The sequence below is a fragment of the Danio aesculapii genome, chromosome 13 (genome assembly GCF_903798145.1).
Source record: "Danio aesculapii chromosome 13, fDanAes4.1, whole genome shotgun sequence".
Lineage (NCBI taxonomy): Eukaryota > Metazoa > Chordata > Actinopteri > Cypriniformes > Danionidae > Danio > Danio aesculapii.
In genome coordinates, this window is record NC_079447.1 from 45,884,938 (window position 1) to 45,902,494 (window position 17,557).

Sequence of the window (17,557 nt, forward strand, 5' to 3'; positions counted from 1 at the left end):
AGTCCAGTGAAGAACGGTTCCAGAAAGCAGGGAAGACAAAAACATAAGCCAAAAAATTTAATAAACAAGTAAATAACAGGGTGAGAATGTGTTAAAATCTGAAAACGTGGTAAAAATCAGGGGGCTTTTCTTTTTCTGGATTGCTTTTCCAAACACTGCGGTTGGGTTTAGAGAAGTGGATCAGCGGGTCAATAGGTGCTTTTCAAAATACCATTAGTTGGGTTTAGGGAAGGCGGAGGGTGCGGGGATTGGTCGATTGGTCAGGTAGTCAGTCGACAGCGGCCTCTGGTGGATTTACGTGAGAACAGCAGGCGCAAATGTCGTGAGAGAGAATTGAGATCTGAAAAAGCGTACACAGCGGCCTCTAGTGTATTTGTGAAAAAAAACGGGATGTATTTCGCTGTCTTCCGAAATATACATAGGGATACGTTATCAGAATGAGCCTGGTTTGGTTTATATTCAACATAGTGTCTACCATGAAAATGTTTTGTGTGCCATCTATTGTACACATTATGCATAAATGAATGATGCCAATGTTGTTTAATGAGGACTTTAGACAATTTACATATTATAAATTATGTTATTTTATGTTTAAACTGTAAGCAACTCAAAACAGTCTTCTTTTTTTTTTAAAACAAAGGGCTTTTGACACTTTGACATTACCTGTGAAATTAAACCTAACAACTTAAATGTTATCATCATTATTAGAGTCTATGTTTGCAGGATGAAGAGATGGTCCTGAACACCGATGTTCAATATTTACTCAGCAAACTGGACGCAGACTTCCTTCGCATCTACAAAAATCGGATCGATTTTGAACCTAGAAGTACTATCAAATAAACTTTACAGATGAAACTATGGATTTAAAGAGATTGATTATACCTGACAAGAGCTGGCCTTTGTGTTTATGCGGCAACTGATAAATCACAATGACAAATAGATATCTTGTCTTTAAAAAAAGTCTCTCATTTATTCTGGTTCAGGTTTTATTGATGGTGTCAGACAATTATATTGAACACACTTGTATCAGCTAGCAAAGCATTTTTTGCGCTTCACGTGAATGCGAAAATTTAGTTAGACTTCACCAGTGCATGTAATGCTTGTCTGAAATTGATCATTGATTTTTGACTGTCAGAGAAGGCTCAAATGACTTACTGACACAATTTTACCTGTGTTATGAAGTGGTTCGGAAAAGGCTAGCAAAGAGGCAGCTACATATAAAAAAAAATAAGCAGACGATGGGAAAAGAAATAAATAAACAACTGTTTTACTTTAGAACATTTTTAAGAATTTACCATGGTCCCTGCTAGCATAGGCTCTGTGATTATTCTGGATATTTGATTTGTTGTATACAAGACTAAAAGCCGGTAGCTCAGCTGAAATGCGAGTTAATGAAAAGCAGACAAAGAAAATCTGTTAACTCACAGTTTTAATGCCGGCCTCAGTCAGCTCCTTGGGAAGTTGAGATCAATTTGAAGTTTAAATGTACAGTAATAAAAGCTTGAAACCAGTTTCACATGTTCAAGTCATTAGGTTGGTAGCTGTTTCTAGGGTGATAATTCAAGCAATGCTAGGGTTAAGCCAAATAGGCAACATAGGCTCATTCTGAAAACGATTTATACATTATATAATATATACATTTCTGGAGATCACGAATTATGTAGGTATACATATGGCTGCATTTTGTCTTTAAAAAGAACACTACGAGGCAAGTTGACCGTGACAATGGATTTTGAGTCAGGCAAAGAATGGTTCCAGAAAGCAGGTAAGACAAAAACAAAAGCTAAGAAATAAAAAAAAGTAAATAACACGGTGAGAATGTTGTAAAATCTGAAAACATGGTGAAAATCATGGGGATTTTCTTTTTCTGGGTTGCTTTTCAAAACACTGTCGGTTGGGTTTAGGGAAGTGGGTGGTCGCTGGTCAATCGGTGCTTTTGAAAACACTATCAGTTGGGTTTAGAGAATGTGATGGTCAGGAGAATCGGTCAGTTGGTCAGTCAGTCAGTCAACAGCGGCCTATGGTGGATTTACGCGAGAACAGCAGGCACGAATGGCACTCGCGAGAGAAATTTGAGATCTCAAAAAGCGTACACAGTGGCCTCTGGTGGATTCGTGAAAACAAAAACTGCAAAAAAAAAAAGTATTTTCTGGGACGTAGTTGGTGCTCTCTAGAAATGTATATAGGGCTACATTTCCAGAATGAGCCTGGGTTGCAAATAGGTGTAACACTTACAATTGCTACACTTTGTTTTGAGTGACTTCCAAGCAGTTCCCAAGGCATTGTGTGTTTGTATGTGGTTTCTTGAGTGCAGATCTAGACACAGATACAGTTAAACAAGTACAAAGTACAGGCTATTTACAGTATATCATATTCTATAATTGCCTTTGTTCACCCTGGGGTACAACTTGAGTGTCAGAGTTTTCCAATATATTTTCCCGGGATCACAGCATAACAAGAAGTTGAATTTCCTCCGGTTTGATCTAAATATAATGTTTGTTCCCTGCCACTATGGAATAAGGTTTATACAATACAATTTTCAAAGATTCATATCAATGTAGTTGCACATTTCTATTTTATCAAGGCTTCCATTAAGGCACATCACGCTTTTGCCAAGTACAATGTGATCCTGGATTAACATTTATGTTAATCCTGGAACATAATTTTTGTTAAAAAATGTAATCCATATCTATTCCCTACCCCTAAACCCAACCATAACTGTATATTATTCCTAAAATCAGAGGGGAATAATACTTGGATAACTTGCATAAACCTGTAACAGTAAGCCTAAACATAAACAGTAAACGTATTTCTTAATTCTAATTGGCTGATTGCATTGTTGCTGCAGTATCAACATAGATGTTAATCAGGAACATGTCCTACTTGGTTCTTGCAGGACTCTCAGAGTTCATCAAGATTATTTGGATTCATCTATAATGCCTCCTCCTTCATCTTACCGCAGACATGCTCAATAATGTTCATGGCTGGTGACTGGGCTGTCCAATCCTTGAGCACCTTGACCTTCTTTGCTTTCAGGAACTTTGATGTGGAGGCTGAAGTATGAGAAGGATCGCTATCCTGCTGAAGAATTTGCCCTCTCCTGTGGTTTGTAATGTAATAGGCAGCACAAATGTCTTGATACCAGGTGTTGATGTTGCTATTCACTCAGCAGATCTCTTGCACACCCCTATACTGAATGTAGCCCCAAACCATGATTTTTCCTTCACCATACTTGATTGATTTCTATGAGAATCTTGGGTTCCAATAGGTCTTCATTCGAAAAATCTACCTTCTATCACTTTTACAATATATATATTTATAAAATAGATGCATAGTGTGAAAGAGTTAACATTTGTCTCTGGCTTGCATACATTTCCTGGCCTGTATGCATTTAGCATGAATTCTTCATATTTAGCCTAGCTTACACTGGTTAATCTCGGTCCATTCTACTCACTAACATTAAAGCTCTTATTTTGTCAGTGATAAATGGTGTTCCTGGAAAATGTGCTACATTGTAGATTAGTTTCCCCCACACTAGCATAATTTATGACAATAGAATGTGTCAAAGGTCTTGTTTTGAAATAGAAATTCAAAAATTCTTTTAGGCTTCTAATCATGAAGGTAGCATGGGGGACTGAGTTGTCAGTAAATGTGTAACTTGGAATATGAGGATCAGCATGAATAACAAATTACTTAAAGTATGTGAATAAATAATGCAGATCAATTCATGCATTTTATACAAGTGTCCCTGACAATATATGGATTTTACTTTTGGCTTTCTCCGTAGATATCAATTAATTATTCAGTCAACAAATAACTACGTGCAGCAAGAATCAACCCAGTTGAAAGGATAAAAAAAGAGGGTAAGACTTTATAATAACTACACACTATAAATAATTTATTAAGCATTAGCAAATAGTTAATTCATTATCTGTTAAGCATTAACTCTACATTAATAAGCGTTAGTAAGCAGTTTATAACTGCAGCTACAAATGCTGGATTCTTGACTTACAAACATATTTATAATGTGCTTAATAATTGTACTTTCATACTTTGTTAATGATTTATTTTTCATTACTAAATTAAGTATCGCATTATTTACAAACCAGTTGTATTTAAAAGTAGTTGAGGGTTTTTAGGAACATTTAGAATGAGTTAGTAAATGATTAATAAACTATTGAAATCAACGTTTATATGTCTTATTATTCAGGCATACATTAAGGGTTACTATGTATGTTAATAAATGCCTTATTAACTCAACTTCATCTAGTTTTGTGACCTAATCTAAAGTGAGGACTATTTATGCTTTATAAATCCCTTATAAACGACAAATAAAGGCTCAGTTAAATTCTAAACAGAATAAATGACATTATTCAATCCTTTTCATTTAATGATACACAAATAAAACTGTACTTCAAATGAAAAATAAATCTTTGCAACCTGATCTAAAATAAAATTACTGTAGAGTTTAAACATTGCATCTTATTATATTGTTAAATTATTATATTGTTGTTGTTGTTTATCCAGTGTAATGTCGTATTTTGACCCTCCTGTTATTCAGCAATGTTAAAACCTTACAGAAATTTTATTTTTTAGATGAGATTGCAAAGATTATTGTTCATTTGATTCTGAGCCTTTAATTGTCATTTATAAGGGATTTATAAAGCATAAACAGTCCTCACTTTAGATTAGGTCACAAAACTGAATAAAGTTGAGTTAATAAAGCATTTATTAACATACAAATTAACTATTGGTATATGCCTGAATAATAAGATATATAAACGTTGATTTCAATTGTTTATTAATTTACTAACTCATTCTGAATTATCCTAAAACCCTCAACTACTCTTAAATACAACTGGTTTGTAAATAATGCAATACTTAATTTAGTAATGAAAAATAAATCATTAAGTAAGTATGAAAATACAATTATTAAGCACAATATATAAGTGCTTATAAGTCAAGAATACAGCATTTGTAGCTGCAGTTATAAACTGCTTACTAACGCTTATTAATGTAGAGTTAATGCTTAACAGATAATGAATTCACTAGATGCTAATGCTTAGTAAATGATTCATAGTGTGTAGTTATTATAAAGTGTTACCAAAAAGGGTAATAATAATCAAATCTAAGTTTAACAATAACAACATAGACAAAATGGATATATGTTGTTTCTCAAATTAGATTTTCTCTATTTGTTATTCTCTTTAACTTCCTCACCACTAAAGCATTTATTTATTTGAGCATAATTTGTTAAAGGGGTGGTTCACTACGATATCATATTTTAAACTTTAGTTGATGTGTAATGTAGCTGTGTGAACATAAACAACATCTCTGAATGTAATACGCTCAAAGTAAAATGCAAAGGGACGCATTTGCTTTTACATCGTTAGCTTAGCAAAGCCTAAAGCGAATGAAGTTTGGGGACTACAAAAAACAAAAAACATCTAGCTTAATGATGTCATAAACATGCAGCGAAGGGGTGTGGCCAGAGGCGCTGTACTGTTATAACATAGACGCTTCTTTGTGATGTGGAGCTGATCTGCTAATCACAGAACATTATGTTAGCTGACCAATCAGAGCCTCTTGAGAGCGTGTTTTCAGAGGAACTAGGAAATATGACAGTCCTTTTCATGTTAGCTGAGTAACTGTAAGCATGATATATGAAAAAATAACGTGATTTTCCACAAATAAAGCATGAGCACACATTGCTTTGCACACCATAAACACAACCAAGCCTTAAAAGTACACTCTGGACCACTCCTTTAAGAAAACTCTTCACCATATGCTTACAACAAAATAATAATGAAATACTATTCTGGTATTTCCGCAAGCTCGCATGCTTCAAAAATCAATTCGGAAATGAGACTCAAGCATGTCCATGTCCTAAAAAAATGAACCACGTCTTTAAATATTGATGCTCACGACAACATATGCAGATTTTCCTCCTCGAGACAATAATTGCATTATTACTCCGAGTGCTTTATTACTTTCATTAAGCTCATTTCCCATGCGATGTATAAAGGAATAATTGGCATTGTGAACACATCCGCTGTTGATTAGTGTATTTCATACACTTATTAAAGATAATATTGAGAGCCGCAGCTAGGAAAGGTAAAAGAGTAGAGGAAAACGACTGTTTACCAGACAGCTTAAACAATTCAGCCCGAGTGAAACTGAAACACTGGGTTACATTGGAGCTACTGTGGGTCGCTGTCTTGACAGAATGTTTGAGCTATACAGAGTTGAAGAGCAGTGCATAATGAGTACTCCTGGCTCTGAGCGATGTCACGTCATCTGGGGCAGGTTTTCCGTCAGCGCGGAGATAAAATGCAGAGTTGTTTGGGCCTGTGGATATGAGACATTTGGTTCTCCATTGTTTACCCGCTGCCTGCCATAATTCCGCAGCACAGTGGAACAATACAGAGGATTAGGGAATGTGGGTCGTCTCCATCAGTTAGGCTGCACTGCGGAGCCCTCAGTGAGCGAGAAAAAGAGACAGCTCCAGAGACAAAGAGAGTGGGAAAGCAGTATAGACAGTAAAATCTGCAGTTAGATATCCAAAACAAAGCCCCCACTAAAACAGGATACAAAGGTTGCGTTATATAACTCAGATCAGTGTGCGCATTGTTTCTGAGCTCAGGGAGTGGGCTGCCATAAAAATACATCACACGCGCACACACATTATGCGTTTTGGGAAGATGCATATGTAGAGAATTATTCAGGAATAACTCGGCAGTGAACCACTGCAGGTTGTTTAGGTTCAGCGTGGAAGTTCAGTTCTCTGATACAGAAGAAAAAGTACAATAAATGAGTTCATGCCTTACTTCTAATACAGGTTATATGGCATACAATATATGAAGGGGAGACTGTGAACTCTGTCTACCTATCTGTCAAATCTTGTGAGAGAGGAAAAATGTCCTTATAAAGGAGCCCTGTAGCAAAAATCTAGATATACCTAGGCATAGCTGTATAATAAGAGTTTAGTACATGGAAATGGCCATGGCATGGGCCTCAAACCCAACTTTCTCCTCATTCTCATGTAATGCTGTGAGTGTGAAACCCTGGTGAAAAACATGCCAATCAGAACAAAACACAGATGGTTACGTTGCACTCTGGAATATTAATTAGCATGTCATCAACATTTGCATGTATTTCAGGTCATGTTCTATGTCAGCAGACAAAACACAGACGTACCATTTTTTTTTTATGTTTATTTAAGCTTAAATTAAACTTACTGTGTATGTGGCACTCTTATTTTGAAAATAGGAGACACAGGGAGACCAATAAATCCAGCCTCACCATGGCTGCATCTAAAATCACATACTTCCCTACCATATTGTGGGTTAAATACAGTATGCGGGCCTGATTCAAGTACACACATATGGTCTGGTGCAGTCTTAACACGGTCACATACCCCTCGCTGTGGCTGAAGCGCACCTCTCAAAAAATGTAACTGCACGTCGTGAAGGCACGTAGCTCAAGCTCTGTAACTGGTCGACTTAGTAGCGGTGATGAGTATTGCCATGGCTGAAAGCCGCAGGAGAGAGCAGCGAGCCTGATGGAGTGAGTGTTTACAAGTGTCAAATCCCAGGGAGGGACTCCATAAAGAAACTTCTTGTATTTACCTGATGATTTAAGTTGTTGCACATCCACCGGTTCCCGCCTCTGAATCAGCGAGTTTGAGCTACATGTACAGTCTGTAGCATTACAAACATCAGTGAAGAAACTCGACCCAGAAGAACATAAAAACCTGCTAGAGTTTCGGAAGTGCTATTGCAGAACACCACAAACAGCACGTAGAACTATAAACGAACGGCTAAGTGTAAGGCATGCGCCGTGGGTCACGGCGATCACTTGACGCAGATGTAAAAAATCAGTCTTTAATTTCAAATGCAGCTTTATTAAAGAATAGTCAATCAGACCAGCATAAGAGACAATCCAGTAGTGTAATCCATAATACAGGAAAAAAGTTCAGGGCAGGCAGCAAAGAATCCAAAACGCAATATAAACAGTTCAAAAGTCAAAAACTCTGGATGGCAAGAAACATAGAAAAATGTTTATGTACTCAGCAATGTATGTGTGAATGTGAGAAATCTGACTAGTCCATGTAATCAGTAATCATGAGCTTCAGCTGTGTGTGTCTGTGCCTAGATTATTGTCAGCTGTGGCAGGACTTGTTAGCTAAAATGACTTTCGGCAGTATACAGGAAGCAAACACAAAAAGTATGTCCAAATTCATGATTTTCCAAAAACAGGTGAGAAGTACCCAGGTGACCTACTACTTTTGGCAATATTCTGCACTGCACATCCAACGGATGCTATAGGTTATTTCATGAGGCTATATGCAAATTACATGTGTGACATAACAGTTCATATGAATTTTACATACATAAAATATGTCATACATGTCAAAATATTGCAATTTTTTAACTATTAGAATTACAAATATGTACATATATGTTACATAAATATATTATTTACCCCTACAAATATATTACCTATAATTTGTATAGGTGTCCATATGGCTGTATATAAATACACACACACACACACACATATATATATATATATATATATATATATATATATATATATATATATATATATATATATATATATATATATATATATACTGTATACAGTATGTATTATATGGTTGAAAAAATGTAAACAGTGATTTTTGCACTATTTAGACAAAACATTGACTATTACGAGATTTTAAATACAGTATGTGGAATCCAATTGTAATTTACATATCAGCTATATGGGGACGTGCAGTGAGAAAAAAATTACAGTAAACCTACATTATGATGCAATGAATAAAACTAGTTCAGTGTATCCACTGTCTGAACTGCTCCCTCTACACTTATGAATAAACCATAATGAAACCTGTATCATATATTTTAAACAACATTATTTAATGATTGTTAAACATTGAACATTTATGAACATTAAACATTTATTGAAACAATGTGCTTCTTCTGTGTTAGTGATCTAAAGTTCTGTTCCTGTAGTATTTGTATGATAAAAGGATCATGTGAACCAATGATCCTGCAAATGCAAGACTTCTTTTAGATAATAAACGCAGAGTGCAGAGTTTTGAACACTGGAGAATCTGTGTTAAAAGTAGTGACTGTTTAGAGTTTTGTGTCTAGAGTTTTGAAAATTGACATCAGGGTTCTGAAATTTGTGGCAAAACAATTGAAATAAACTGTATTTATTTATTTTTAGAAGTCTGCTTGTCAGTACAGTTACATTATCATATTTAAATACTATTACTTTGATTACTAATAAAATTGACAGCTGTTTGATTGCTGCATATTTTGTATAACCGTTCCATTTTCTCTAGATATATCTGAAAGCACCATTGGTGGTGCAGGGCAAAGATCTATATTCCCAGTTGTTCATTTTTAACCTGAGAAATTTCTATTTCAATTTTTTCTCAGCTCTTCTACTTATTCGCTTTGAGGAGAAGCTGCATCAGGCTTCATTTTATGTCTGGTACACTATGTGTTGAAACTTCTGTTGCTGTATTTGTAGGATTTCTGACTGAAAGCTCTCTCTGAAGTCATGTTCTGAATACAGTATGTGCTGGTCACCTCAGCCAGGCCTGCATTGGAACAATTTCCAAAAGATAAACAGACAACGGCTTTATCAGAGAGCAGACAGACCCTCTGTGAGTTCTAGTGTGCCACATGTTCCCAACTCTCTGCACAGATTCCAGAACAGAAGGTGAACATTTGCTAATTATTCTGCAGTGATGAAACACATGGATAAATTAAACTTGACTAAGCAAGACCCGACACCGTTGTCTCTTCAGCTTGGTCTCTTTGTTTTTTTCCAAGTGTTTGTACGTAACATTTACAATTATGTAGTCTTATTCAATGTATTACAAGCTGGATCGTTCAAGATGTAAACATACTTGACAGCATCTAACATGTAAGTAGTATTCTGTATAGATATACAATAAAATATTAGCAATACCTTTATTATAAGTCTTTATGCCAATCTATTATCAAGATGTAAAAGCAAGGATAGTCAAACATTCACAGAGGACTCAGCTGTGTTCTGTTTTCAGGTCAAGCAGTCTCTGGTGGCTTAGCCTTAGGTGGCTTTTCTGCCACTTCTAATCAATGCAAACTTTCTTTCTGAGAACATCAGAAATCTGTACCACTGAGGATACGATATGTCAGCTGTCAATAATCTGACAACATGTGTGCTGAGGTAAAAAGGGACTGTCGACAGTAAGCTTTTTTAACGCTTTCAGTGTAACAAGTGTCTTTTCAGTGTGGCATCTGTAATACGTGCTGACACTCTCAGCATGCTGATGCTATTTTCTATGTAGAGTAAGTGGACTGTGTTTAATTTTGTATAACACATAGCTGTCACAAACTGAAACTGTAATGGATTCAGTATGGCACTGCAAACCTTCCTTTGAGAGTTGGGTTTATGGTCATATGTTAGCTTGCTCCATTCTCTAGCTGCAGCTATTTCAAAACGTTGCTGCGAGGTGCTGACTTGGCTTGAAACCATGTATAGCTCACTGAGGTAAACTAAAATCAAATGTCGTATTTGTGGAATGAGCTTTACAGCAGTGTGTTTCAAATCGTTTTGCTTCATGTGGTGACCACACACAGCGCTTACCCTTACTGTGCAAAATGATACAAAAAGGAATGTGAATTTAAACAATGAAATGCATGAATAACACAATTATATACACAAGCCCAACAAGATTCAAAATGATTAACTTGGCAAAGGAAACTTTAGACTTTAGGTAATGCCACATTTCAATTAATTTAATGGAAACATTAAAAAACAAAGAAAACAACAACAGTATTATGTTCTTTAAAGAGAAGGTTCGTGACCTTGCTGGATACACAATAATTAATTTATAGCAAAACAAGCATAAAATCAAAGCTCAATAATCTTCAAAGACAAAATGCACTTAATTTCAATTAAGTGAAAGTCATAAACTCAAGCTGCGCTCACACTATAGAGTTTGAGCTTGTGAAATTGTGTCGTGCGGCACTGCGAAAAGGGGCGGGATTAAACAAGATGATTAGACATTAAAAAAAGCGCGCGATTGGTCCATATTTTAAAGTTCTGTCTAGAGAGGTCATGTCAAGTGATGAGATTTCGCAGGTCAAAGTTCATCAAGCTTGAACTTTGCACCGCAGCGCACTGCAATACTTGCCGCACAACCTTGCGTTTCTGGTCTGATGCATTCGTGTGCGTATGAATGGAAGTCTATGGGGAGAAAAGTCCAGTGTGACCACAGCTTAACTTTGAGAGGATCAGGTGCTTATGATTTACCACTGCCGGTACCGCATTAGCTAATCATGATCCCCCAATCATATGATTCCTAAGTTACTATAAATAACCACAGTCTTCATTCCACATTTATCTTCGTCTTGAAGAAACCCCCCTTCCTCCCCGTTCTCCTTTTTTTCTCATAATTTAGGTGATACGGCAGCCCAGTGGTTAGCACTGTTAGCCCCACAGCAAAACACTGCTGGCCCTGGTCCTCGGCAGGCCAGTGGGTGTGTCTGTGCGGAGTTTGTATGTTTTCCCCCGTGGGCTTCCCCTGGGTTCTCCAGTTTTCTCCCACCATCCAATGATATGCATCATACGTAACAGACTAAGCAAAACAAGCACTTTGTCTAGCTCACTTCCTTCTTAAAGTAATTTATCTTAGCCACCTCAGCTGGGAAGTTTTAAAATCTACCTGAGCTCAAACTCACCTCTCGCTCTGCAAATAGGAGGGAGCTCTGGGCTTGAGGTTTGGGTTTTGGAGATGTCCTCATATGACACACAGATGCCTACAAATGAATGATAATCTCCTGGAAATCCCTCTCTTTAAATACGTCACGCAACGCCCCCATAACCCCCCCCCCTTGCACATTTCCTGCAGATCATCTGTGTCCCTCCAAGAAATGTCTTTTCCCAACTTGTGTTGTCTGCAAAGGCAAGGAGGGTTGCTAAACAGCAGTATCTGCTATGCATGATGCATTCACTGTGGCTTGTTGTGGCTGAGGGAGTTATGTCACAAAGTAACATTGCTGATATGGTTGCCTCGTCATTTCAAACATGCCTACTCACAACTGCAAAGTATTCAAAAGCAGCAGGGCCAGCCTACTGAAAGTTGTTCATTCAAGGTGGAATAGAACTGTATGCTTGCTGCAGAGTCAGAAATGTAGGGAACAGAAATGTGCCCTACTGTATGTGCTTATGCAGGCAACTATGACTAGCTCCAGATGCTCAACGGTAGCTAGTGGAAATGAATGGAAAATATGATTTCATCACTTGCCCCATTTTTGAGCTCAAGCAACAATCAATCATGCAACAATCTGCAACGACTGCTGATGTCATTCAATCTAGTGTGGTTTATTTATAAACTATTTTTGAGAGGATCACGTGCTTATGATCAACACGTTTGGCACCTCATTAGCTCCATAATCTGCCCTATTAGATGATTACGGAGGCATTATAAATAACCAAAGTTTAACCCTTCCACCCCTACTTCCCACCCTTTTTTCCGATAGGGCGACACGGCAGCCCAGTGGCTAGCACTGTTGCTTCACAGCAAGAATGCCGCTGGTCCAACCTCCTATCTGGCTGGTTGGCGTTTCGGTGCAGAGTTTGCATGTTCTCCCCATGTTTGCATGGGTTTCCCCCGGGTTCCCCGGTTTCCTCCCACCGTCCAAAAACACACACCATAGCCAATCGACTAAACCAAATTATCACTTAAGACAACCTTAGTTTACACTTCTCACACGGCGACAAGCAGGGGAGTTCTCGAGACCTACCTGAGCTCGAACTCCCCTCTCGGCCTTCTAATGGAAGGGAGCCCCGGGCTCGAGAATATTATGAGCTCAGGGCTCTCTCCCGGGATAGCATGCCAATTACGCTTTATTGATTATCAGCTAAGTGTGAACTGTTGAATTATGGCCCTTTTCCACTGAGTGGTACAGTATGGTACGGTATGGGTCAGTACGGGTCACTTTTATCAGGCTTGCATTTCCACTGCTAATGGTACTCTTTTGGTGGGCGTGGTGCACTACAGAAAGTTTCAGTCAATGTCATTCTCGCTGGAAAAAATGTCTAAAGTAAAACCGTACCGGTCGTTCACATATCATATGAGAAGCACTTCTCACAAAACAGATGCTTTATACACATACATACTTGTGTATAAATCTTTATTAATAACCTTTTTTTGAACATGATTTGATTATAACTGCAGATCAATGCGAAATAGCCTACTGTAACATCTACAATTATATAAAATAAATAAATGCAACATATATGAACACATACAGACCCTTACAGTCTCTGATATGTTACCAATTACAGAAAAACTACACACAACAGAGATTTAGTCCTTATTTTATTTTTTATTTTAAAAACAACACACAACATTTAGCCCACAGTCAGTGCAAACCTGTCATATGTGTCTTTAAACTTCGCCAGCACATGTAACCTCTGTTAAAGAGTAATTCCGTCATTCTGAGTTCATAATTGTCCAAAAGGTTATGATAATAGTTAAATATGGCAGTTTGTTCATGTTTAGGTTGCCGAAACAATCATTTGCTCCTTTGTTTTTTGGCGCGTCAGTCTCGCATTTGTTCGTTTCTGACAGGATAGGATGTCAAAAGCACTTCAATAATCACGTGCACGTTATTATCATCTGCTCAAGAAGTTTGTTATTTCAAATATAGATGTGCGGTGAGCCCAAGCAAGAAAACGAAACCGCCTTGTACAGTACGGTTTGCTTTTATATACCTTTTGACAGTGGAAATGGCCATAAAAGCATAGTGAACCGTATCATACTATACCATTAAGTGGAAACGGGCCATCAAAGCATTAACTCAAAAACTGACCATGCTGTAAAAAGCCATGTTGGTATTATTACAATATTTGATTTGAAATAAGAAAACCAAAGTAAGAAAACTTAATTTACACATTCTGTACATTTGCATGTTTCTGTATTGCTATCAAGTCAAATTAACTACACTGTAAAGGAAAGCTGTAATTTTACGGTTTATTTTCAGCAGCTGGGTGCTGAAAAAAAAACATAAAATAACTTCGGTTAAATTATAGAAATTTACCGTAAAATAATGGACATTAAATTACAGAAATTTCCTTAACTTTAAATTTCTGGTAATTTTTTGTAATTCAACCTCTGTTATTTTACAGTACATTTCTGTAATTTAACTGCCGCTATTTTATGTTTTTTTTCCGGCACCCCAGCTGCCAGAAATAAAACATAAAATTACCGATTTTTTTTATTGTAGAAGGGATTGTTTTGTGTTTATTTCACCCTGTTATAGGTTTCTAACACTTTTTTATTCCAATATATAGAGAATTTTATGACCTCATCAGGGTTCCAGATAAACAGTGGATCTGAACCCCAAACAAAGTAACACATACTGGCTTCTCGTATGCTACATATGCCAAGTTGTTGGATGAAGATCAGGAACAGGGTGGCAGTAAGATTAGCAGCTCAGGATCACTACAGTTGAACCTCTACCTCTCAGAGCCAGTTATCCCACAAAGTGGACAGCCAATTGTTTTTTGGGGAGAGCAATAAAACAAGCTCTCCGGCTCTTGCACAAACAGCATGAACATATCTCTGTGCCCCGTGCACAAGTGTTAATTATGAGTGACTATTTAGGACAGCAGGAAACATCATAGATGAGAAAAGGACTAACCTGTTGGCCTATAATTTGACTTGCAATGGTCCTGGCTTGTTCGGCCTGGCTTGAGAATTGAGTCATTGCTATAGATGCAAATCGAGATAAAGATGTTTGTTTTTATTTATCTTTTAGTTTTTCTTTGCTCTGCACTTTATTAGCTCTGATTCTTAAAGAGCACCTATGATGAAAATCAACTTTTTAAAGCTGTTTGGACAGAACTGTGTGTAGGTATAATATGTTCATAGTCACATTGAAGTTAAATAAACACAACAAGTCTCTTTTTTTTTTTTAATTTTATGACTTTTATGATCCAAATCCCTCCCATTTTGAACCCCACCACAACGTGATGCAGGAGTGCTGTTTTCCCCACCCACCAAATTAATTGACAGGTGCCAGGTCTCCATAATAACATGTATACACAATGGTAGAGAGAGTACTGAAAATACTCAAGTAAAAGTACCGTTACTTGTAAATATTACTCAAAGTAAGAGTAAAAATACTAGTGAGCATTACACTGTAAAAAAAACAGATGCGTTTACATGCAGTTTGAGCAGGGATGTGTAAACGTAACATTCTGTAGTGCATTTAGTGATCTTCCTATATTCGTTCCTTTCAACCTTCCTTCCATTGTTTGTTTGTTCGGTCCTTTCTTCATTAATTTCATTCTTCATTCCTCCATTCGTTTGTTCATTCTTTCGCTTATTTGTTGATATTTTTGTCACTACCTTTATAAGGTCCTTTTTTCATTCATTCGTTCCTTCATTCCTTCCTTCCTTAGTTTGTTTAGTCCTTCCTTGAATTCTTCCTTCATTAATTCAGTCCTTCTTTCCTTTGTTCGGTCCTTCCTTCATTTGCCCTTTTTTTCCATTCTTCATTCGTTCAATTAAGTGATTGTTTAAGGCTGTTTGGTGATTTCAGTTATAATACAGTCAACATCCTTCATTTTCTCATCAGTGACATGCAGTCTATAAAAAGTTTCTGGGTCATTGCATGTAAAGACTTTGGACATCTTCTTGGACGTTTTTAATGCTTCCAAAAAGTTTGTTGCATTTATAAAGTCCCATGTCTTGAGGTTGTTCAGTATGATGCGATTTACTTTCTATGTGTGATTTGAGTGGACAGGAATTGCAGGACTGATTTTTAAATTTTAGCTAATTACCATAGACAAGAAAGAAATAAAGAAGCGACTGCAGATTGAAGGAAAATAGTGGAGTAAATGTACCAATACAACACTAAAAATGTACTCAAGGGAAAGTAAAGGTACAAATTTTTAAAACTACTTAGCGAATTACAGTTCATGAGAAAAACTACTCAATTACAGTAATTGAAGTATTTGTAACTTGTTACTTTACACCACTGTGTGTACATTTCCACAGAACTTTTTTTTTTTTTTTTGCAAAGAATCGTAGGATTAAAACATATGTTATATGCCGCAGATGGCATTTGTGTGTGACTCATCGTTTCAGAAAGACTTGAAGAAACTCCACCACAAATAGTACATCAAATAAACTTGGTATTTTTGACTAGTGACCTTATTTCAGCTTCATTCGTGTCTTTCACTATCACTGACTGCTGTTTATCTGACGAAACACCATAGAAGCAGACATGCACGTCGAAGCGATGGGCAGGGAGAAGCAGCTCATTTGCATTTAAAGCCACAGGCTACAAAAACAGCTACATCTTCAGAAAGTACATTATATTATAAATAATTTGATGGGTATTTTGAGCAGAAACTTTACAGACACATTCTGGAGACACCAAGGTCTTATCTTACATCTTGTAGAAGAGGTAAAATAGGTGCCCTCTAAAGTATATTGACTGGTATTATTTCTGCCTAAAGTAGTCTGAAGATAAATTTGTTTTGTTTCATTTTATTTCTCATATTCCATTGAAATGTTGTATTTGTGGAGCTCTAAGCTGTTCTTATTTGCTATAACCAAGCACAGGCTGCTATATGTTAAATTCGTATGTTGTACATTATTTGCCAGTAAATGCAAACAGTTGTCAAATCATTTTATAAGGTTTATATAGACCTTAAATAGACCTTTTATTTAGTATAGGCCAATATTAAATATAAACTATGGTTTATATAGACCTTACAGACTTTTTATTTGGTATCGATACAATATAGCTTCAAGAAATCTGTAAAGGGTGATCTGCCCCAAAAATCCTCTATCTAGTATCTAAAGATCCTTCTTTATTGGCCATATTTGGAATGGTCATGAATATTAATGAGCTCTGCTATGTGCCTGCTCTCTCTGTCACTCACTCTGGGCATGTGTACATGCACTGATTTACATCAGGGTCGCACGGTGGCACAGTGGGTAGTGCTGTCACCTTACAGCAAGAAGGTCGCTGGTTCGAGCATCGCCTGGGTCAGTTGGCAGTTTTGTGTGGAGTTTGCATGTTCTCCCCATGTTTGCATGGGTTTCCTACAGGTGCTCCGGTTTCCCCCACAAGTCCACAGATAAGCGGTATAGGTGAATTGAATGAACTAAATTGGCCATAGTGTATGAGTGTGAAGAGGAGTGTATGGGTGTTTCCCTGTGATTGGTTGCGGTTGGAAGGGATCTGCCGTGCAAAACATATGCTGGATAAGTTGGCGGTTCATTCCGCTGTGGCGACCCTAGATTGATAAAGGGACTAAGCTGAAAAGAAAATGAAAGAAAATGAATCACGTCAGTCTGAACAATTTGAATCTGATTACAGATCTGTTTACATGTACTGTAAACTTTGCAATGCGATTCAAACATCTGTTTATATGTGTTTTGTATACATTCTGATTAAAACTGTAACACACTCTGCATGCTTGTGACATCACCATACTTGCAGAGACCGCATACACATGACATCAACAGAGC